The sequence below is a fragment of the Lissotriton helveticus genome, chromosome 10, assembly GCF_964261635.1.
Source record: "Lissotriton helveticus chromosome 10, aLisHel1.1, whole genome shotgun sequence".
Classification (NCBI taxonomy): domain Eukaryota; kingdom Metazoa; phylum Chordata; class Amphibia; order Caudata; family Salamandridae; genus Lissotriton; species Lissotriton helveticus.
The window spans coordinates 591,263,023-591,283,022 of record NC_136071.1 but is presented as its reverse complement, the minus strand read 5'-3'; the positions used below and the strand labels follow the sequence as shown (position 1 = coordinate 591,283,022).

Genomic DNA, 20,000 nt, shown 5'->3' with positions numbered 1-20,000 from the left:
CCTAGCCACTGCTCCTGAACCCAGCCAAGCAAGGGGAGGCTCCCCGGGCACATCGGAACCCCTTCCCGGGCCCTTGGCAGTGCGGCAGGCTGGGAGACAGGGCCCAGGGCCGGAGCACCCGACCCGGGGCCCGGCCGGGCCCCTGGACGCAGCCGGGGCTCCCAAGCCCGGAGGTGCATGGGACGCCTCCCCGGTCCCTCCGGACCCCGTCCCGGGCACCCTGCCTCGCAGCAGGACCAAGGACAGAGCCCGGGGTGGGGAGGCCGCCCTCCCCCGGGCCCCTAGGGGCCCCGGACAGAGCTCCTGAACCCAGACAAGCAAGGGGAGGCTCCCCGGGCACAACGGAACCCCTTCCTAGGCCCTTGGCAGTGCGGTAGGCTGGGAGACAGGGCCCAGGGCCGGAGCACCCGACCCGGGGCCCGGTTGGGCCCCTGGACCCAGCCGGGGCTCCCAAGCCCGGAGGCGCATGGGACGCCTCCCCGGACCCATGGAGCCCGTCCTGGGCATTGAGCCATGCCGTTGGCCTGGAGATGGGTGCCCCGGACGCCCGGGGGAGGTCTGTCTGGGACACATGGAGCCCGTCCTGGGCATTGAACCATGCCGTTGGCCTGGAGATGGGTGCCCCGGACGCCCGGGGGAGGTCTGTCCGGGACACATGGAGCCCGTCCTGGGCATTGAACCATGCCGTTGGCCTGGAGAAGGGAGCCCCCGGACGCCCGGGGGAGGACTGCCCGGTACCCGTGGAGCCCTTCCCGGGTACTTTGCAACGCCGTTGGCCTCCTGGAGATGGGTGCCCCGAACGCCCGGGGGGCGGGCTGCCCGGGACCCGTGGAGCCCGTCCTGGGCACTCTGACCTGCTGTTGGCCCGGAGGAGGACTGCCCGGGACCCGTGGAGCCCGTCCTGGGCACTCTGACAAGCTGTTGGCCCGGGGAAGGGAGCCCCAGACGACCGGGACCCGTGGAGCCCGTCCTTGGCACTCTGACAAGCCGTTGGCCCGGGGAAGGGAGCCCCAGACGACCGGGACCTGTGGAGCCCGTCCTGGGCACTCCTGTATGCCGTTGGCCCGGGGAAGGGAGCCCCGGACGTCCGGGACCCGTGAAGCCCGTCCTGGGCACTCTGAAATGCTTTGGCCCGGGGAAGGGAGCCCCGGACACCCGGGGGAGGACTGCCCGGGACCCGTAAAAATCGTCCTGGGCACTCTGACATGCCGCTGGCCCGGGGAAGGGTGCCCCGGACGCCCGGGGCCCGTGGAGCCCGTCCTGGGCACTCTGACAAGCCGTTGGCCGGGGGAAGGGAGCCCTGGACGCCCGGGACCCGTGGAGCCCGTCCTGGGCACTCTGAAATGCTTTGGCCCGGGGAAGGGAGCCCCGGACGCCCGGGGGAAGGTTGCCCGGGACCCGTGGAACCCTTCCCGGGTACTTTGCCATCCCGTTGGCCTCCTGGAGATGGGTGCCCCGGACTCCCGGGGGAGGTCTGTCCGGGGCCCATGGAGCCCGTCCTGGGCAGTGTGACATGCCGTCGGCCTAGAGGTGGAAGCCCCGGACGCCCGGGGGAAGGCTGCCCGGGACCCGTGGAGCCATTCCCGGGTACTTTGCCATCCCTTTGGCCTCCTGGAGATGGGTGCCCAGGACGCCCAGGGGAGGTCTGTCCGGGACACGTGGAGCCCATCCTGGGCATTGAGCCATGCCGTTGGCCCGGAGAATGGAGCCCCCAGGCGCCCGGGGGAGGTGTTGCCCAGGCATATCTCATCTGGTCCCCCGGGCAGAGAACCACCAGCCCTGGAGGGGTGTCCGGGCGTACCCTGCCCCTAGTAATCCAGAGGGAAATTACCCCCCTTTCTTGCAATCCGTGCACGCGAGGCGACAGAGGGGACCCAAGGCGTAAAAGAACCCGACCTCATGGAGCCCTAGCTGGGATCCGGGAGGCGAATGGCACCTCATCGGGACTTCCAGGGAAGCCCGGCCATCTGGTCGCCCCATTGGGAAGCATCGCGGGCGACCAGATGGCCGGGATCGAAAGGACTCCCAGCTCCCCATCCATCCCAAGCCTTCGCGGTAGGGTTCCTGACTGCCTGCCCACGCAAGGCAGGGCTCTTGGACCCCGGCTGGGCCTCAGGCGCAGGTTGGACCACCGGAGCTCTAGGGCCCGGACGACCTGGGGGAGGAATGCCCGGGACCCGTGGAGCCCGTCCTGGGTACTTTGACATGCCGTCGGCCTGGAGGTGGGTGCCCCGGATGCCCGGGGGAAGCTGCCCGGGACCCATGGAGCCCGTCCTGGGTACTTTGACATTCCGTCAGCCTGGAGGTGGGAGCCCCGGACGCCCGGGGGGAGGTCTGCCCGGCACCCATGGAGCCCGTCCTGGGTACTTTGCCAATGCCGTTGGCCTCATGGAGATGGGTGCCCCGGACGCCCGGGGGAGGTCTACCCGGGACCCATGGAGCCCTTCCAGGGTACTTTGCCAATGCCGTTGGCCTCATGGAGATGGGTGCCCCGGACGCCCGGGGGAGGTCTACCCGGGACCCATGGAGCCCTTCCCGGGTACTTTGCCAATGCCGTTGGCCTCATGGAGATGGGTGCCCCGGACGCCCGGGGGAGGTCTGCCCGGGACCCATGGAGCCCGTCCTGGATACTTTGTCAATGCCGTTGGCCTCATGGAGATGGGTGCCCCGGACGCCCGGGGGGAGGTCTGCCCGGGACCCATGGAGCCCGTCCTGGGTACTTTGTCAATGCCGTTGGCCTCATGGAGATGGGTGCCCCGGACGCCCGGGGGAGGTCTACCCGGGACCCATGGAGCCCTTCCCAGGTACTTTGCCAATGCCGTTGGCCTCATGGAGATGGGTGCCCCGGACGCCCGGGGGAGGTCTGCCCAGGACCCATGGAGCCCTTCCCGGGTACTTTGCCAATGCCGTTGGCCTCATGGAGATGGGTGCCCCGGACGCCCGGGGGAGGTCTGCCCGGGACCCATGGAGCCCGTCCTGGATACTTTGCCAATGCCGTTGGCCTCATGGAGATGGGTGCCCCGGACGCCCGGGGGGGAGGTCTGCCCGGGACCCATGGAGCCCGTCCTGGGTACTTTGCCAATGCCGTTGGCCTCATGGAGATGGGTGCCCCGGACGCCCGGGGGAGGTCTACCCGGGACCCATGGAGCCCTTCCCGGGTACTTTGCCAATGCCGTTGGCCTCATGGAGATGGGTGCCCCGGACGCCCGGGGGAGGTCTACCCGGGACCCATGGAGCCCTTCCCGGGTACTTTGCCAATGCCGTTGGCCTCATGGAGATGGGTGCCCCGGACGCCCGGGGGAGGTCTGCCCGGGACCCATGGAGCCCGTCCTGGATACTTTGCCAATGCCGTTGGCCTCATGGAGATGGGTGCCCCGGACGCCCGGGGGGAGGTCTGCCCGGGACCCATGGAGCCCATCCTGGGTACTTTGCCAATGCCGTTGGCCTCCTGGAGATGGGTGTCCCGGACACCCGGGGGAGGGCTGCCCGGGACCCATGGAGCCCGACCCGGGCACTCTGCCATGCCGTCAGCCTGGAGGTGGGAGCCCCGGACGCCCGGGGGACGAATGCCCAGGACGCATGGAGCCCGTCCTGGGCACTTTTCCGTGCCTTCGGCCTGGAGCCCCCAGACACTCAGGGGAGGACCACCGTGAAAACCATGGAGCCCGACCTGGGCACTCTGCCATACCGTCAGCCTAGATGGAGCCCCGGACGCCCAGGGGACGAATGCCCTGGACGCATGGAGCCCGTCCTGGGTACTTTTCCATGCATTCGGCCTGGAGCCCCCAGACACCCAGGGGAGGACCACCGTGAAAACCATGGAGCCCGACCTGGGCACTCTTCCATACCGTCAGCCTAGATGGAGCCCCGGACGCCCGGGGGATGAATGCCCGGGACGCATGGAGCCTGTCCTGGGCACTTTTTCCATGCCGTCAGCCTGGATGGAGCCCCGGACGTCCGGGGGACGACTGCCCAGGAGCCATGGAGCCCGTCCTGGGCAATTTGACATGCAGTTGGCCTGGAGGAAGGAAGCCCCGGGTGGCCTAGGGAGGTGTTGCCCAGGCATAGCCCATCTGGTACCCATGGCAGAGAACCAACAGCCTCGGAGGGGTGTCCGGGCGTACCCTTCTCCCTAGTAATCCGGAGGGAAATTACCCCCTTTTCTTGTAATCTGTGCACGCAAGGTGACAGAGGGGACCCAAGGCTCGAATGTACCCGACCTCCTGGAGCCCTCGCTGGGATCCGGGCGGCGAATGGCACCTCATCGGGACTTCCAGGGAAGTTCGGCCATCTGGTCGCCCCATAGGAAAGCGTTGCGGGCGACCAGATGCCCGAGGGGATCCGGGCGACCAGATGGCCGAGGGAATCTGGGCGATCAGATGGCTGGACACGGAAGTGAAGCCGCCTGGACTCTCCCGACCCTGTCCCCGTCCCCGTCCCGCATGGAGCCCGTCCTGGGCACTTTTCCATGCCATTGGCCTGGAGCGCCCCGACACCCAGGGGAGGACCACCCTGAAAACCATGGAGCCCGACCCGGGCACTCTCCCATGCCGTCAGCCTGGATGGAGCCCCGGACGCCCGGGGGATGCCCGGGACGCATGGAGCCCGTCCTGGGCACTTTTCCATGCCATTGGCCTGGAGCGCCCCGACACCCAGGGGAGGACCACCCTGAAAACCATGGAGCCCGACCCGGGCACTCTGCCATGCTGTCAGCCTGGATGGAGCCCCGGACGCCTGGTGGAGGAAGGCCCGGGACGCATGGAGCCGGTCCCGGGCACTCTGCCATGCTGTCGGCCTGGATGGAGCCCCGGACGCCCGGGGGACGACTGCCCAAGAGCCATGGAGCCCGTCCTGGGCAATTTGACATGCAGTTGGCCTGGAGGAAGGAAGCCCCGGGTGGCCTAGGGAGGTGTTGCCCAGGCATAGCCTATCTGGTCCCCATGGCAGAGAACCACCAGCCCTGGAGAAGTGTCCGGGCGTACCCTGCCCCTAGTAATCCGGAGGGAAATTACCCCCCTTTCTTGCAATCTGTGCACGCGAGGTGACAGAGGGGACCCAAGGCGTGAAAGAACCCGACCTCATGGAGCCCTCGCTGGGATCCGGGCGGCGAATGGCACCTCATCGGGACTTCCAGGGAAGTTCGGCCATCTGGTCGCCCCATAGGAAAGCGTTGTGGGCGACCAGATGGCCGAGGGAATCTGGCCAATCAGATGGCCGGGCATGGAGGTGAAGCCGCCTGGACTCTTCCCCACCCCGTCCCCGTCCCCGTCCCGGGACGAAGGCCCGGGACGCATGGAGCCCGTCCTGGGCACTTTTCCATGCCGTCGGCCTGGAGCGCCCCGACACCCAGGGGAGGACCACCCTGGAAACCATGGAGCCCGACCCGGGCACTCTGCCATGCCGTCAGCCTGGATGGAGCCCCGGGCGCCCAGGGGACGAAGGCCCGGGACGCATGGAGCCCGACCCGGGCACTCTGCCATGCCGCCGGCCTGGATGGAGCCCCGGACGCCCGGGGGACGAATGCCCGGGACGCATGGAGCCCGTCCCGGGCACTCTGCCATGCCGTCGGCCTGGATGGAGCCCCGGACGCCCGGGGGACGACTGCCCAAGAGCCATGGAGCCCATCCCGGGCACTCTGCCATGCCGTCCCGACAAATTCGTACGGACTCCTAACCTTCCGACACGGATCGGAATCGAGCCCTTTCTGACCCAGCAGATTTCAGGTTGACTTGCTATATACTTTACGTACGATTTTATGGGGGCCGATTCCGATCCGGTACGTAAAAGCACATCCGACCGACATGTCGGACAACCACGTACACCCAGGGGATAGGCCTGCCCGGGTCACATGGACCCCATCCTGGGCACTCTGATCTGCCGCCGGCGCCGGGGATCGAACCGTGATCACCAGATGGGGATATCCCAAAAATCTGGCATGGATACGGCCCGCCAGGACAGGTTTGGGCACCCCTGCTCTAAGTGAGCCTCACAACGTCATGTTTTCTCTCAAGTTGTTGTTTTTTCACTCTAGCAAGAAAGGGGGCAGCCAATCTTCTATCAGCCAGTGAGCAGAAAAAAGGCACAGATGAGAACAGCAAGCACTTTCTGGCAATTGTTCTCCTCTGCAAGTCCTGGACCCTTGCCCCATAGACTTCCACACCAGAAGCAATGAAGGGCCCACCATTTCCTGCGCCTGAGAAAGAGGGGTTTGATATTTAGATTCAAACGCGCTCACTCAGCGCTCGATCAGGCTCGATCAGGCGAGATTTATATGAGTGGCTCACAGGCCTGAAACACTCACCTGGGAGACCCAGAGTGGCTGACTTCTCAGTATAGCCATTGTTGGGCGAGTCATCTCCTTTCCTCCTGCCTCAATCTAGAATTGGCTGCAAATCATAAGAGAGAGTGCAATGCCCGTGTGCAGTGCCTACTCCCAGCTACCTCTCTGTCTTCCTTATGTAAATTAGAATTTGCAAGGGGGGACCAATGGCATTCTGCTCCTCCCACATAACCAGGAAGCCCTGTTGAACATGTCTGCCTGTGTTTTTGCAGGGACAGTGCCTTCTCTGCCCAAAAGGTGGCAGGAGAGCCTCACAACAAATGATGGGATCAACTGCTTAGTTAGAAACCCAGCATGGCAGTTACTGTGATGGAGTGCAAATTTATTGGAAGGTGTGCCTGAGGTGTCATTTCCAGAAATCCATGGAATTGTGATTGAGGGCCCAGCCTGATTGTTGGTGGATTTCTCTTCACATGCTACAGGTTCCTGCAAAGATTGTGGTGTTTGCCAGGAACGCACTGCAAAAAACAGGAAGATTTACGGGTGTAAAAGGGACCTGTCAGAAGTGGGATTTGAACCCACACCTCCATGAGGAGACCAGAAGGCTCAGCTACACTGAAGATCAAGCTCTCTTGAGTCTGGTGCCTTAGACCACTCGGCCATCCTGACGGCTCACGAGGGGGGCTTAGGTCTGACTCTTCTATCTGCACCTGCCAATGTTTCCACTTACAACCTTCACAGCAATGTCACAGTTGTAAAGGCCCCAACAATACAACATAGCTTAAACAAAATAAAAATAGGCACAAGAACGACCCCCAGATGATGGATGCAGATAACTTTGTTTCGTCTTGCAAAGGTAAAGAAAGTTTCCCACGGCTCACTGTGTTCAAAGACCACCTCTTCTTAAACTTGCATTCAGATAATAAGGTTTTAGAGTGTGCACATAAAAGCAGCCAACACTCAGTGTTTCTGCCCGGTCTCGAACCAGGGACCTTTCACGTGTTAGGCGAACGTGATGACCACTACACTACAGAAACGAGCTTGCTACTGTTAAAGCAAAGTTCCTCTCAAGGCTTCACCCTACTTCTATTCCGCTGTATCAGCAGCGGCTCAGAATGTGCAGAACAAGTGTGAAAACCTCAGAGATATCATCCAACATGCTTGCAATTAGACGTATTCAAAATTTACTTGTGCAGGCATCGACAGACAAATATCTGATGTCTAAATGCAAAGCGAGTACAGCTTGGGAAAGCATCACCTGGGACACACTGAGACTAAGCAGGTAGGCAGAAAAAGCATGGTGATCCATTTTTCTTCTGAGGTTAGAAATATGTTGCGCAACAATGCACCGAGTATTACTAGAAATAGTCATGCATAGTGCACTTTTAGTACGATTTGTATGTTTAGCTCTAAAAAAGGGCTCGTCCGGGATTTGAACCCGGGACCTCTGGCACCCTAAGCGAGGATCATATCCCTACACCAACAAGCCACCCAAGAGTCACCTCTGACACGGCTCCAGGGGTTAGTGGCAGCTAGTCGGTGAATGCTTCACCCAAAGCAAACAACTGCACATGTTGCTCTCTTCTGCAATATGATTGCTGTCTTTTCCATGGCCGTCATCAAACAAGAAATTAAAAAGCCTCTGTCCTTCAGACAGTTTGTTTTCTCTAAGTGTCTGCTCGTGGTGAGGACAAGAAAAGCATTTCTGCTCTCATTCCTTGCTTTCATGAAGTAGGCCCACCCTTCAGAGCAAAGGGCGAGCAAGCGAATGGCGCAAGCTATCGTCACTTCTCTTTTCGAGCTGTCACTGAGATCCCTGGAGCACACTACGTCAGGTTGGTGAGGGATAGACAGCCTCTATTATCTCAGCTTTCCTATAAAGTCAGCCAGTAAAGGCAAACACTGTTAAAAACAGCAAACCACTGTTTCTGCCCGGTCTCGAACCAGGGACCTTTCGCATCTAAGGCGAACGTGATAACCACTACACTACAGAAACAGACACTAACTCAGGAATCTTGTTGGCATGTATTGGGCTGGAATGCACAGACTAAGGGCCAATGTCCTTGAAGCTCAAAGTTGGGCTCTCCTTACCCGGTCTCTATTTCTTTGGAAGACAGGAATGAGGACCACTTTTATTCCAAGAGGCGATTTTGAAACCATATCCTGAAATTACACTAGAAAAACACTATGCATGTAATGTTCCTACCATGCTGGTCCGGCCCAGAAAAGCAGTTGCAAAGAAGTCCTGCACTCCTTTATCACGCCACAAGTGGAAAATAGCGTGCAGGGTAAGGAACTTTCTCGACATACACAGCGTCTTATAGCATTGAAAAGAAGAAATGCTCCTATATTACAAGCATCCTGAAAATGTCCACAGCATGGGCTCATCCGGGATTTGAACCCGGGACCTCTCGCACCCGAAGCAAGAATCATACCCCTAGACCAACAAGCCTGACTGGCCAGGAGACATTTTGAACAATTTCTGAAGCGTCTTTCAGAAAAAAGCAGGGCTAGTCTCCCTCTAAGTGAGCCTCACAACGTCATGTTTTCTCTCAAGTTGTTTTTTCACTCTAGCAAGAAAGGGGGCAGCCAATCTCTTATCAGCCAGTGAGCAGAAAAAAGGCACAGATGAGAACAGCAAGCACTTTCTGGCAATTGTTCTCCTCTGCAAGTCTTGGACCCTTGCCCCATAGACTTCCACACCAGAAGCAATGAAGGGCCCACCATTTCCTGCGCCTGAGAAAGAGGGGTTTGATATTTAGATTCAAACGCGCTCACTCAGCGCTCGATGAGGCTCGATCAGGCGAGATTTATATGAGTGGCTCACAGGCCTGAAACACTCACCTGGGGCACCCAGAGTGGCTGACTTCTCAGTATAGCCATTGTTGGGCGAGTCATCTCCTTTCCTCCTGCCTCAATCTAGAATTGGCTGCAAATCATAAGAGAGAGTGCAATGCCCGTGTGCAGTGCCTACTCCCAGCTACCTCTCTGTCTTCCTTATGTAAATTAGAATTTGCAAGGGGGGACCAATGGCATTCTGCTCCTCCCACATAACCAGGAAGCCCTGTTGAACATGTCTGCCTGTGTTTTTGCAGGGATAGTGCCTTCTCTGCCCAAAAGGTGGCAGGAGAGCCTCACAACAAATGATGGGATCAACTGCTTAGTTAGAAACCCAGCATGGCAGTTACTGTGATGGAGTGCAAATTTAATGGAAGGTGTGCCTGAGGTGTCATTTCCAGAAATCCATGGAATTGTGATTGAGGGCCCAGCCTGATTGTTGGTGGATTTCTCTTCACATGCTACAGGTTCCTGCAAAGATTGTGGTGTTTGCCAGGAACGCACTGCAAAAAACAGGAAGATTTACGGGTGTAAAAGGGACCTGTCAGAAGTGGGATTTGAACCCACGCCTCCATGAGGAGACCAGAAGGCACAGCTACACTGAAGAGCAAGCTCTCTTGAGTCTGGCGCCTTAGACCACTCGGCCATCCTGACGGCTCATGAGGGGGGCTTAGGTCTGACTCTTCTATCTGCACCTGCCAATGTTTCCACTTACAACCTTCACAGCAATGTCACAGTTGTAAAGGCCCCAACAATACAACATAGCTTAAACAAAATAAAAATAGGCACAAGAACGACCCCCAGATGATGGATGCAGATAACTTTGTTTCGTCATGCAAAGGTAAAGAAAGTTTCCCACGGCTCACTGTGTTCAAAGACCACCTCTTCTTAAACTTGCATTCAGATAATAAGGTTTTAGAGTGTGCACATAAAAGCAGCCAACGCTCAGTGTTTCTGCCCGGTCTCGATCCGGGGACCTTTCGCGTGTTAGGCGAACGTCATGCCCACTACACTACAGAAACGACCTTGCTGCTTGCTTCTGTTAAAGCAAAGTTCCTCTCAAGACTTCACCCTACTTCTATTCTGCTGTATCAGCAGCGGCTCAGAATGTGCAGAACAAGTGTGAAAACCTCAGAGATATCATCCAACATGCTTGCAATTAGACGTATTCAAAATTTACTTGTGCAGGCATCGACAGACAAATATCTGATGCCTAAATGCAAAGCGAGTACAGCTTGGGAAAGCATCACCTGGGACACACTGAGACTAAGCAGGTAGGCAGAAAAAGCATGGTGATCCATTTTTCTTCTGAGGTTAGAAATATGTTGCGCAACAATGCACCGAGTATTACTAGAAATAGTCATGAATAGTGCACTTTTAGTACGATTTGTATGTTTAGCTCTAAAAAGGGCTCGTCCGGGATTTGAACCCAGGACCTCTCGCACCCTAAGCGAGGATCATACCCCTAGACCAACGAGCCACCCAAGAGTCACCTCTGACACGGCTCCAGGGGTTAGTGGCAGCTAGTCTGTGAATGCTTCACCCAAAGCAAGCAACTGCACATGTTGCTCTCTTCTGCAATATGATTGCTGTCTTTTCCATGGCCGTCATCAAACAAGAAATTAAAAAGCCTCTGTCCTTCAGACAGTTTGTTTTCTCTAAGTGTCTGCTCGTGGTGAGGACAAGAAAAGCATTTCTGCTCTCATTCCTTGCTTTCATGAAGTAGGCCCACCCTTCAGAGCAAAGGGCGAGCAAGCGAATGGCGCAAGCTATCGTCACTTCTCTTTTCGAGCTGTCACTGAGATCCCTGGAGCACACTACGTCAGGTTGGTGAGGGATAGACAGCCTCTATTATCTCAGCTTTCCTATAAAGTCAGCCAGTAAAGGCAAACACTGTTAAAAACAGCAAACCACTGTTTCTGCCCGGTCTCGAACCAGGGACCTTTCGCATCTAAGGCGAACGTGATAACCACTACACTACAGAAACAGACACTAACTCAGGAATCTTGTTGGCATGTATTGGGCTGGAATGCACAGACTAAGGGCCAATGTCCTTGAAGCTCAAAGTTGGGCTCTCCTTACCCGGTCTCTATTTCTTTGGAAGACAGGAATGAGGACCACTTTTATTCCAAGAGGCGATTTTGAAACCATATCCTGAAATTACACTAGAAAAACACTATGCATGTAATGTTCCTACCATGCTGGTCCGGCCCAGAAAAGCAGTTGCAAAGAAGTCCTGCACTCCTTTATCACGCCACAAGTGGAAAATAGCGTGCAGGGTAAGGAACTTTCTCGACATACACAGCGTCTTATAGCATTGAAAAGAAGAAATGCTCCTATATTACAAGCATCCTGAAAATGTCCACAGCATGGGCTCATCCGGGATTTGAACCCGGGACCTCTCGCACCCGAAGCGAGAATCATACCCCTAGACCAACGAGCCTGACTGGCCAGGAGACATTTTGAACAATTTCTGAAGCGTCTTTCAGAAAAAAGCAGGGCTAGTCTCCCTCTAAGTGAGCCTCACAACGTCATGTTTTCTCTCAAGTTGTTGTTTTTTCACTCTAGCAAGAAAGGGGGCAGCCAATCTCCTATCAGCCAGTGAGCAGAAAAAAGGCACAGATGAGAACAGCAAGCACTTTCTGGCAATTGTTCTCCTCTGCAAGTCCTGGACCCTTGCCCCATAGACTTCCACACCAGAAGCAATGAAGGGCCCACCATTTCCTGCGCCTGAGAAAGAGGGGTTTGATATTTAGATTCAAACGCGCTCACTCAGCGCTCGATCAGGCTCGATCAGGCGAGATTTATATGAGTGGCTCACAGGCCTGAAACACTCACCTGGGAGACCCAGAGTGGCTGACTTCTCAGTATAGCCATTGTTGGGCGAGTCATCTCCTTTCCTCCTGCCTCAATATAGAATTGGCTGCAAATCATAAGAGAGAGTGCAATGCCCGTGTGCAGTGCCTACTCCCAGCTACCTCTCTGTCTTCCTTATGTAAATTAGAATTTGCAAGGGGGGACCAATGGCATTCTGCTCCTCCCACATAACCAGGAAGCCCTGTTGAACATGTCTGCCTGTGTTTTTGCAGGGACAGTGCCTTCTCTGCCCAAAAGGTGGCAGGAGAGCCTCACAACAAATGATGGGATCAACTGCTTAGTTAGAAACCCAGCATGGCAGTTACTGTGATGGAGTGCAAATTTATTGGAAGGTGTGCCTGAGGTGTCATTTCCAGAAATCCATGGAATTGTGATTGAGGGCCCAGCCTGATTGTTGGTGGATTTCTCTTCACATGCTACAGGTTCCTGCAAAGATTGTGGTGTTTGCCAGGAACGCACTGCAAAAAACAGGAAGATTTACAGGTGTAAAAGGGACCTGTCAGAAGTGGAATTTGAACCCATGCCTCCATGAGGAGACCAGAAGGCTCAGCTACACTGAAGATCAAGCTCTCTTGAGTCTGGCGCCTTAGACCACTCGGCCATCCTGATGGCTCACGAGGGGGGCTTAGGTCTGACTCTTCTATCCGCACCTGCCAATGTTTCCACTTACAACCTTCACAGCAATGTCACAGTTGTAAAGGCCCCAACAATACAACATAGCTTAAACAAAATAAAAATAGGCACAAGAACGACCCCCAGATGATGGATGCAGATAACTTTGTTTCGTCTTGCAAAGGTAAAGAAAGTTTCCCACGGCTCACTGTGTTCAAAGACCACCTCTTCTTAAACTTGCATTCAGATAATAAGGTTTTAGAGTGTGCACATAAAAGCAGCCAACGCTCAGTGTTTCTGCCCGGTCTCGAACCAGGGACCTTTCGCGTGTTAGGCGAACGTGATGACCACTACACTACAGAAACGTCCTTGCTGCTTGCTACTGTTAAAGCAAAGTTCCTCTCAAGGCTTCACCCTACTTCTATTCTGCTGTATCAGCAGCGGCTCAGAATGTGCAGAACAAGTGTGAAAACCTCAGAGATATCATCCAACATGCTTGCAATTAGACGTATTCAAAATTTACTTGTGCAGGCATCGACAGACAAATATCTGATGTCTAAATGCAAAGCGAGTACAGCTTGGGAAAGCATCACCTGGGACACACTGAGACTAAGCAGGTAGGCAGAAAAAGCATGGTGATCCATTTTTCTTCTGAGGTTAGAAATATGTTGCGCAACAATGCACCGAGTATTACTAGAAATAGTCATGCATAGTTCACTTTTAGTACGATTTGTATGTTTAGCTCTAAAAAAGGGCTCGTCTGGGATTTGAACCCGGGACCTCTGGCACCCTAAGCGAGGATCATATCCCTACACCAACGAGCCACCCAAGAGTCACCTCTGACACGGCTCCAGGGGTTAGTGGCAGCTAGTCGGTGAATGCTTCACCCAAAGCAAACAACTGCACATGTTGCTCTATTCTGCAATATGATTGCTGTCTTTTCCATGGCCGTCATCAAACAAGAAATTAAAAAGCCTCTGTCCTTCAGACAGTTTGTTTTCTCTAAGTGTCTGCTCGTGGTGAGGACAAGAAAAGCATTTCTGCTCTCATTCCTTGCTTTCATGAAGTAGGCCCACCCTTCAGAGCAAAGGGCGAGCAAGCGAATGGCGCAAGCTATCGTCACTTCTCTTTTCAAGCTGTCACTGAGATCCCTGGAGCACACTACGTCAGGTTGGTGAGGGATAGACAGCCTATATTATCTCAGCTTTCCTATAAAGTCAGCCAGTAAAGGCAAACACTGTTAAAAGCAGCAAACCACTGTTTCTGCCCAGTCTCGAACCAGGGACCTTTCGCGTGTAAGGCGAACGTGATAACCACTACACTACAGAAACAGACACTAACTCAGGAATCTTGTTGGCATGTATTGGGCTGGAATGCACAGACTAAGGGCCAATGTCCTTGAAGCTCAAAGTTGGGCTCTCCTTACCCGGTCTCTATTTCTTTGGAAGACAGGAATGAGGACCACTTTTATTCCAAGAGGCGATTTTGAAACCATATCCTGAAATTACACTAGAAAAACACTATGCATGTAATGTTCCTACCATGCTGGTCCGGCCCAGAAAAGCAGTTGCAAAGAAGTCCTGCACTCCTTTATCACGCCACGAGTGGAAAATAGCGTGCAGGGTAAGGAACTTTCTCGACATACACAGCGTCTTATAGCATTGAAAAGAAGAAATGCTCCTATATTACAAGCATCTTGAAAATGTCCACAGCATGGGCTCGTCCGGGATTTGAACCCGGGACCTCTCGCACCCGAAGCGAGAATCATACCCCTAGACCAACGAGCCTGACTGGCCAGGAGACATTTTGAACAATTTCTGAAGCGTCTTTCAGAAAAAAGCAGGGCTAGTCTCCCTCTAAGTGAGCCTCACAACGTCATGTTTTCTCTCAAGTTGTTGTTTTTTCACTCTAGCAAGAAAGGGGGCAGCCAATCTCCTATCAGCCAGTGAGCAGAAAAAAGGCACAGATGAGAACAGCAAGCACTTTCTGGCAATTGTTCTCCTCTGCAAGTCCTGGACCCTTGCCCCATAGACTTCCACACCAGAAGCAATGAAGGGCCCACCATTTCCTGCACCTGAGAAAGAGGGGTTTGATATTTAGATTCAAACGCGCTCACTCAGCGCTCGATCAGGCTCGATCAGGCGAGATTTATATGAGTGGCTCACAGGCCTGAAACACTCACCTGGGAGACCCAGAGTGGCTGACTTCTCAGTATAGCCATTGTTGGGCGAGTCATCTCCTTTCCTCCTGCCTCAATCTAGAATTGGCTGCAAATCATAAGAGAGAGTGCAATGCCCGTGTGCAGTGCCTACTCCCAGCTACCTCTCTGTCTTCCTTATGTATATTAGAATTTGCAAGGGGGGACCAATGGCATTCTGCTCCTCCCACATAACCAGGAAGCCCTGTTGAACATGTCTGCCTGTGTTTTTGCAGGGACAGTGCCTTCTCTGCCCAAAAGGTGGCAGGAGAGCCTCACAACAAATGATGGGATCAACTGCTTAGTTATAAACCCAGCATGGCAGTTACTGTGATGGAGTGCAAATTTAATGGAAGGTGTGCCTGAGGTGTCATTTCCAGAAATCCATGGAATTGTGATTGAGGGCCCAGCATGATTGTTGGTGGATTTCTCTTCACATGCTACAGGTTCCTGCAAAGATTGTGGTGTTTGCCAGGAACGCACTGCAAAAAACAGGAAGATTTACGGGTGTAAAAGGGACCTGTCAGAAGTAGGATTTGAACCCACGCCTCCATGAGGAGACCAGAAGGCACAGCTACACTGAAGAGCAAGCTCTCTTGAGTCTGGCGCCTTAGACCACTCGGCCATCCTGACGGCTCATGAGGGGGGCTTAGGTCTGACTCTTCTATCTGCACCTGCCAATGTTTCCACTTACAACCTTCACAGCAATGTCACAGTTGTAAAGGCCCCAACAATACAACATAGCTTAAACAAAATAAAAATAGGCACAAGAACGACCCCCAGATGATGGATGCAGATAACTTTGTTTCGTCTTGCAAAGGTAAAGAAAGTTTCCCACGGCTCACTGTGTTCAAAGACCACCTCTTCTTAAACTTGCATTCAGATAATAAGGTTTTAGAGTGTGCACATAAAAGCAGCCAACGCTCAGTGTTTCTGCCCGGTCTCGAACCAGGGACCTTTCGCGTGTTAGGCGAACGTGATGACCACTACACTACAGAAACGTCCTTGCTGCTTGCTACTGTTAAAGCAAAGTTCCTCTCAAGGCTTCACCCTACTTCTATTCTGCTGTATCAGCAGCGGCTCAGAATGTGCAGAACAAGTGTGAAAACCTCAGAGATATCATCCAACATGCTTGCAATTAGACGTATTCAAAATTTATTTGTGCAGGCATCGACAGACAAATATCTGATGTCTAAATGCAAAGCGAGTACAGCTTGGGAAAGCATCACCTGGGACACACTGAGACTAAGCAGGTAGGCAGAAAAAGCATGGTGATCCATTTTTCTTCTGAGGTTAGAAATATGTTGCGCAACAATGCACCGAGTATTACTAGAAATAGTCATGCATAGTTCACTTTTAGTACGATTTGTATGTTTAGCTCTAAAAAAGGGCTCGTCCGGGATTTGAACCCGGGACCTCTGGCACCCTAAGCGAGGATCATATCCCTAGACCAACGAGCCACCCAAGAGTCACCTCTGACACGGCTCCAGGGGTTAGTGGCAGCTAGTCGGTGAATGCTTCACCCAAAGCAAACAACTGCACATGTTGCTCTCTTCTGCAATATGATTGCGGTCTTTTCCATGGCCGTCATCAAACAAGAAATTAAAAGGCCTCTGTCCTTCAGACAGTTTGTTTTCTCTAAGTGTCTGCTCGTGGTGAGGACAAGAAAAGCATTTCTGCTCTCATTCCTTGCTTTCATGAAGTAGGCCCACCCTTCAGAGCAAAGGGCGAGCAAGCGAATGGCGCAAGCTATCGTCACTTTTCTTTTCAAGCTGTCACTGAGATCCCTGGAGCACACTACGTCAGGTTGGTGAGGGATAGACAGCCTCTATTATCTCAGCTTTCCTATAAAGTCAGCCAGTAAAGGCAAACACTGTTAAAAGCAGCAAACCACTGTTTTTGCCCAGTCTCGAACCAGGGACCTTTCGCGTGTAAGGCGAACGTGATAACTACTACACTACAGAAACAGACACTAACTCAGGAATCTTGTTGGCATGTATTGGGCTGGAATGCACAGACTAAGGGCCAATGTCCTTGAAGCTCAAAGTTGGGCTCTCCTTACCCGGTCTCTATTTCTTTGGAAGACAGGAATGAGGACCACTTTTATTCCAAGAGGCGATTTTGAAACCATATCCTGAAATTACACTAGAAAAACACTATGCATGTAATGTTCCTACCATGCTGGTCCGGCCCAGAAAAGCAGTTGCAAAGAAGTCCTGCACTTCTTTATCACGCCACGAGTGGAAAATAGCGTGCAGGGTAAGGAACTTTCTCGACATACACAGCGTCTTATAGCATTGAAAAGAAGAAATGCTCCTATATTACAAGCATCTTCAAAATGTCCACAGCATGGGCTCGTCCGGGATTTGAACCCGGGACCTCTCGCACCCGAAGCGAGAATCATACCCCTAGACCAACGAGCCTGACTGGCCAGGAGACATTTTGAACAATTTCTGAAGCGTCTTTCAGAAAAAAGCAGGGCTAGTCTCCCTCTAAGTGAGCCTCACAACGTCATGTTTTCTCTCAAGTTGTTGTTTTTTCACTCTAGCAAGAAAGGGGGCAGCCAATCTCCTATCAGCCAGTGAGCAGAAAAAAGGCACAGATGAGAACAGCAAGCACTTTCTGGCAATTGTTCTCCTCTGCAAGTCCTGGACCCTTGCCCCATAGACTTCCACACCAGAAGCAATGAAGGGCCCACCATTTCCTGCGCCTGAGAAAGAGGGGTTTGATATTTAGATTCAAACGCGCTCACTCAGCGCTCGATCAGGCTCGATCAGGCGAGATTTATATGAGTGGCTCACAGGCCTGAAACACTCACCTGGGAGACCCAGAGTGGCTGACTTCTCAGTATAGCCATTGTTGGGCGAGTCATCTCCTTTCCTCCTGCCTCAATCTAGAATTGGCTGCAAATCATAAGAGAGAGTGCAATGCCCGTGTGCAGTGCCTACTCCCAGCTACCTCTCTGTCTTCCTTATGTATATTAGAATTTGCAAGGGGGGACCAATGGCATTCTGCTCCTCCCACATAACCAGGAAGCCCTGTTGAACATGTCTGCCTGTGTTTTTGCAGGGACAGTGCCTTCTCTGCCCAAAAGGTGGCAGGAGAGCCTCACAACAAATGATGGGATCAACTGCTTAGTTATAAACCCAGCATGGCAGTTACTGTGATGGAGTGCAAATTTAATGGAAGGTGTGCCTGAGGTGTCATTTCCAGAAATCCATGGAATTGTGATTGAGGGCCCAGCATGATTGTTGGTGGATTTCTCTTCACATGCTACAGGTTCCTGCAAAGATTGTGGTGTTTGCCAGGAACGCACTGCAAAAAACAGGAAGATTTACGGGTGTAAAAGGGACCTGTCAGAAGTGGGATTTGAACCCACGCCTCCATGAGGAGACCAGAAGGCACAACTACACTGAAGAGCAAGCTCTCTTGAGTCTGGCGCCTTAGACCACTCGGCCATCCTGACGGCTCATGAGGGGGGCTTAGGTCTGACTCTTCTATCTGCACCTGCCAATGTTTCCACTTACAACCTTCACAGCAATGTCACAGTTGTAAAGGCCCCAACAATACAACATAGCTTAAACAAAATAAAAATAGGCACAAGAACGACCCCCAGATGATGGATGCAGATAACTTTGTTTCGTCTTGCAAAGGTAAAGAAAGTTTCCCACGGCTCACTGTGTTCAAAGACCACCTCTTCTTAAGCTTGCATTCAGATAATAAGGTTTTAGAGCAGGGGTGCCCAAACCAGTCCTGGCGGGCCGTATCCATGCCAGATTTTTGGGATATCCCCATCTGGGGATCACGGTTCGATCCCCGGCACCGGCGGCAGATTAGCCCAGCACCAGGTGACTCTGGAAAATAGCTGGCGCCGCGGCTAGGGCGGCTGACTCCGGAATCTGGAGATTTTTTTATTTAAGGTTTTTGTAGAGCGCGTAGTAACCCTCGAGCATCCCAGAGATCAGGGTTCGATCCCCGGCACCGGCCGCAGATTAGCCCAGCACCACGTGACTCTGGGAAATAGCTGGCGCCGCGGCTAGGGAGGCTGACTCCAGAATCTGGAGATCACGGTTCGATCCCCGGCACCGGCGGCAGATTAGCCCAGCACCAGGTGACTCTGGGAAATAGCTGGCGCCGCGGCTAGGGCGGCTGACTCCGGAATCTGGAGATTTTTTTATTTAAGGTTTTTGTAGAGCGCGTAGTAACCCTCGAGCATCCCAGAGATCAGGGTTCGATCCCCGGCACCGGCCGCAGATTAGCCCAGCACCACGTGACTCTGGGCAATAGCTTGCTTAATCTTCCCAACGGCCCCTAGCGCCTAGAGACCCTTACGGGTGATTGTGCGCCTTACAAATGTGGATTATTATTATTATTATTATTTGGGCCGATTCCGATCCGGTTCGTAAAAGCACATCTGCCCGAATCTGTCGGACAACCACGTACGCCCGGGAGAGGACTGCCCGGGACCCGTGGAGCCCGTCCTGGTCACTCTGACCTGCCATCGGCCTGGAGAAGGGAGCGCCGGACGCCCGGGGGGAGGACTGCCCGGGACCCGTGGAGCCCGTCCTGGGCACTCTGACCTGCCGTCTGCCCGGGGAAGGGAGCCCCGGACGCCCGGGGGGAGGACTGCCCGGGACCCATGGAGCCCGTCCTGGGCACTCTGACCTGCCAGCGGCCCGGGGAAGGGAGCCCCGGACGCCCGGGGGAGGACTGCCCGGGACCCGTGGAACTCGTCCTGGGCACTCTGACATGCCGCTGACCCGGGGAAGGGAACCCCGGACGCCCGGGAGCCGTGGAGCCCGTCCTGGGCACTCTGACAAGCCGTCGGACCGGGGAAGGGAGCCCCGGACGCCCGGGACCCGTGGAGCCTGTCCTGGGAACTCCGGCATGCCGTTGGCCCAGGGAAGGGAGTCCCAGATACCCGGGACCCGTGGAGCCCATCATGGGCACTCTGACAAGCCGGTGTCCCGGGGAAGGGAGCCCCGGACGCCCGGGACTCGTGGAGCCCGTCCTGGGCACTCTGGCATGCCGTTGGCCTGGGGAAGGGAGCCCCGGACGCCCGGTGGGGGAGGACTGCCAGGGACCCGTGGAGCCCGTCCTGGGCACTTTGACCTGCCGTTGGCCTGGAGATGGAAGCCCCGGATGCCTGGGGGAGGACTGCCCGGGACCCATGGAGCCCGTCCCGGGTACTTTGCT

The 20,000-nt window shown here is 54.7% G+C and overlaps 18 non-coding genes across 18 annotated transcripts; all 18 read right to left on the bottom strand.

The window, feature by feature from the left end:
- Positions 1-6,837: 6,837 nt before the first annotated feature.
- TRNAL-CAA (transfer RNA leucine (anticodon CAA)) lies at positions 6,838-6,949 on the bottom strand. Its single transcript has 2 exons — positions 6,912-6,949; positions 6,838-6,883 (listed from the first exon to the last, which is right to left on the bottom strand). It is a non-coding gene; the product is annotated as a tRNA-Leu (tRNA).
- A 295-nt stretch (positions 6,950-7,244) lies between these two features.
- TRNAV-AAC (transfer RNA valine (anticodon AAC)) lies at positions 7,245-7,317 on the bottom strand. Its single transcript has one exon. It is a non-coding gene; the product is annotated as a tRNA-Val (tRNA).
- An 886-nt stretch (positions 7,318-8,203) lies between these two features.
- TRNAL-UAG (transfer RNA leucine (anticodon UAG)) lies at positions 8,204-8,276 on the bottom strand. The gene has a single exon. It is a non-coding gene; the product is annotated as a tRNA-Leu (tRNA).
- A 384-nt stretch (positions 8,277-8,660) lies between these two features.
- Positions 8,661-8,732, bottom strand: TRNAP-CGG (transfer RNA proline (anticodon CGG)). The gene has a single exon. It is a non-coding gene; the product is annotated as a tRNA-Pro (tRNA).
- Positions 8,733-9,660: 928 nt separating this feature from the next.
- TRNAL-CAA (transfer RNA leucine (anticodon CAA)) lies at positions 9,661-9,772 on the bottom strand. The gene is made up of 2 exons: positions 9,735-9,772; positions 9,661-9,706 (listed from the first exon to the last, which is right to left on the bottom strand). It is a non-coding gene; the product is annotated as a tRNA-Leu (tRNA).
- Positions 9,773-10,067: 295 nt separating this feature from the next.
- TRNAV-AAC (transfer RNA valine (anticodon AAC)) lies at positions 10,068-10,140 on the bottom strand. The gene has a single exon. It is a non-coding gene; the product is annotated as a tRNA-Val (tRNA).
- A 386-nt stretch (positions 10,141-10,526) lies between these two features.
- Positions 10,527-10,598, bottom strand: TRNAP-AGG (transfer RNA proline (anticodon AGG)). The gene has a single exon. It is a non-coding gene; the product is annotated as a tRNA-Pro (tRNA).
- Positions 10,599-11,032: 434 nt separating this feature from the next.
- TRNAL-UAG (transfer RNA leucine (anticodon UAG)) lies at positions 11,033-11,105 on the bottom strand. The gene has a single exon. It is a non-coding gene; the product is annotated as a tRNA-Leu (tRNA).
- Positions 11,106-11,489: 384 nt separating this feature from the next.
- On the bottom strand, positions 11,490-11,561 carry TRNAP-CGG (transfer RNA proline (anticodon CGG)). The gene has a single exon. It is a non-coding gene; the product is annotated as a tRNA-Pro (tRNA).
- A 931-nt stretch (positions 11,562-12,492) lies between these two features.
- Positions 12,493-12,604, bottom strand: TRNAL-CAA (transfer RNA leucine (anticodon CAA)). Its single transcript has 2 exons — positions 12,567-12,604; positions 12,493-12,538 (listed from the first exon to the last, which is right to left on the bottom strand). It is a non-coding gene; the product is annotated as a tRNA-Leu (tRNA).
- Positions 12,605-12,899: 295 nt separating this feature from the next.
- Positions 12,900-12,972, bottom strand: TRNAV-AAC (transfer RNA valine (anticodon AAC)). The gene has a single exon. It is a non-coding gene; the product is annotated as a tRNA-Val (tRNA).
- An 893-nt stretch (positions 12,973-13,865) lies between these two features.
- TRNAV-UAC (transfer RNA valine (anticodon UAC)) lies at positions 13,866-13,938 on the bottom strand. Its single transcript has one exon. It is a non-coding gene; the product is annotated as a tRNA-Val (tRNA).
- Positions 13,939-14,322: 384 nt separating this feature from the next.
- On the bottom strand, positions 14,323-14,394 carry TRNAP-CGG (transfer RNA proline (anticodon CGG)). The gene has a single exon. It is a non-coding gene; the product is annotated as a tRNA-Pro (tRNA).
- Positions 14,395-15,325: 931 nt separating this feature from the next.
- On the bottom strand, positions 15,326-15,437 carry TRNAL-CAA (transfer RNA leucine (anticodon CAA)). Its single transcript has 2 exons — positions 15,400-15,437; positions 15,326-15,371 (listed from the first exon to the last, which is right to left on the bottom strand). It is a non-coding gene; the product is annotated as a tRNA-Leu (tRNA).
- Positions 15,438-15,732: 295 nt separating this feature from the next.
- TRNAV-AAC (transfer RNA valine (anticodon AAC)) lies at positions 15,733-15,805 on the bottom strand. Its single transcript has one exon. It is a non-coding gene; the product is annotated as a tRNA-Val (tRNA).
- An 893-nt stretch (positions 15,806-16,698) lies between these two features.
- On the bottom strand, positions 16,699-16,771 carry TRNAV-UAC (transfer RNA valine (anticodon UAC)). The gene has a single exon. It is a non-coding gene; the product is annotated as a tRNA-Val (tRNA).
- A 384-nt stretch (positions 16,772-17,155) lies between these two features.
- TRNAP-CGG (transfer RNA proline (anticodon CGG)) lies at positions 17,156-17,227 on the bottom strand. Its single transcript has one exon. It is a non-coding gene; the product is annotated as a tRNA-Pro (tRNA).
- Positions 17,228-18,158: 931 nt separating this feature from the next.
- TRNAL-CAA (transfer RNA leucine (anticodon CAA)) lies at positions 18,159-18,270 on the bottom strand. The gene is made up of 2 exons: positions 18,233-18,270; positions 18,159-18,204 (listed from the first exon to the last, which is right to left on the bottom strand). It is a non-coding gene; the product is annotated as a tRNA-Leu (tRNA).
- Positions 18,271-20,000: the final 1,730 nt, after the last annotated feature.